The sequence below is a fragment of the Cricetulus griseus genome, chromosome 2 (genome assembly GCF_003668045.3).
Source record: "Cricetulus griseus strain 17A/GY chromosome 2, alternate assembly CriGri-PICRH-1.0, whole genome shotgun sequence".
In the NCBI taxonomy this organism is placed as follows: domain Eukaryota; kingdom Metazoa; phylum Chordata; class Mammalia; order Rodentia; family Cricetidae; genus Cricetulus; species Cricetulus griseus.
The window spans coordinates 20,168,462-20,170,220 of record NC_048595.1 but is presented as its reverse complement, the minus strand read 5'-3'; the positions used below and the strand labels follow the sequence as shown (position 1 = coordinate 20,170,220).

General features: G+C 46.1%; 1 non-coding gene across 1 annotated transcript; it reads right to left on the bottom strand.

Moving 5' to 3' along the window:
• Positions 1-560: 560 nt before the first annotated feature.
• On the bottom strand, positions 561-665 carry LOC113830765. Its single transcript, XR_003482094.1, has one exon. It is a non-coding gene; the product is annotated as a U6 spliceosomal RNA (small nuclear RNA).
• Positions 666-1,759: the final 1,094 nt, after the last annotated feature.

Here is a 1,759-nt window from a genome sequence, read left to right as displayed (position 1 = left end):
CTGCTCTTCCAGAGGACCCCAGGTTCAATTCCCAGCACTTGCATGGCAGTTCACAACTGTCTGTAACTCCAGGATCTAACACCCTCACATAGACATACACGTAGGCAAACCACCAATACACATAAAAATAAATTATAAATAAAATACAAATCAAGAGCCTTTCGCCAGGTTGATCTCCATGAGTTTGAGGCCAGCCTGGTCTACAGAGTAAGTTCCAGGACACCCAGGGCTACACAGAGAAACCCTGTCTCAAAACCTTCCTCCCAGCCCACCCAAAGAAAGAGCTTTTGGCAAGGTGGCACAAGCCTATAATCTCAGCACTTAGGAAGCTGGGGCAGAAGGATTATGAATTCAAGACCAGTCTGGGTTACACAGTGAGATCTTTCCTGCAACCAAACAAAACAATGAGTCAGTCTGTTTCAGGTGACCAGCATTAAGGAGGCAGCTCTGTATTCGAGTGTATACACATGTGTAGCGTGTGTACCTCCACATGTGTGGAGGCCAGAGCTCAATCTTCAAGTGTCTTTCTCAATCACTCTCCACCTTATCATTTCCCCCCGCCTTATGGGATGCTTCTAGAGAACTTGAGTGTCATCCTTGCCCAGGGGCCATGCTAATCTTCTCCTTATCATTCCAATTTTAGTATGCTGCTGAGGCTAACACCACCTTATTTTTTGACACAGGGTTTCTCACTGAGTCTGGAGTTTACCAGTTCAGCTATACTGGCTGGATGGCTATCAAGCCCCAGGGCTCCTCCTGTCTTCCTTCCCCTGGGATTATAGACTCTTGTTGCTCCTTGTGTGGCAAGCATTTTATCAACACATCCCACTTTTAAATTATTTATCTATGTGTATGTGTATGCCTGTGTGAATGTATGTGACCGACATGTACAGAGGTGCCCGCAGAGGCCAGAGGAGGGCAGAGAGCATCGAATCCCTTGTAGCTGGAGATAGAATAAATTGTGAGCTGCTCGAAGTGTGTGCTGGGAACTGAACTGGGACCTTTGCAAGATCAGTAAGTGTTCCTATCTGTTAATTTATTTAAACTTAGTCTCACTATGTAGCCCTGGCTGGCCTAGTACTATCTGTGTAGACCAGGCTTGCCTCAAATATAGACATCTGTCTTGCCTGTGGAATTAAAGGTGTAGGCTACCACATCTGTCATGATTTTTTTTCTTTTTTTTCTTTTTTTTGAGACCAGGCTGTCCTTGAACTCAGAGATCCACCTGCCACTGCCTCCTCAGTAATGGGATTAAAGGGGCATGACACCCTGTCTGGCTTGGTAAGTTTTTGTTTGTTTGTTTGTTTGAGATTTATTTTCATTTTATTTGTGTGTGTGTGTGCGTGTGCGTGTGCGTGTGTGTGTGTGTGTGTGTGTGTGTGTGTGTGTGTGTGTGTGTAAATGTATATCACAACTCTGTGGGTGCTCAAGGAGAAGAGAAAAAGGTATCAGATTCGCCTGGAACAGAAATTACATTCTGTTGTGCGACATGGGTGCTGGGAACTGAACTCCAGTTCTCTGGAAGAGCGCAGGGCGCTGGCTCTCAATCACTGGTGTTATGTATCCCATGTTGGCCCTTTAACTGCACATGTAGCTGAGGCTCACCTTCCACTTCTCACCCTCCTGCCTCCATCTCAGGAGTGTTGGAATTATAGGTGCACACCGCTACACTCAATTTAATGAGGTGCTGGGGATCAAACCCAGGGCTTCATGCTTACCAGGGAAGCATGCCGAGGATTGACTATGTCCATAATGCCGA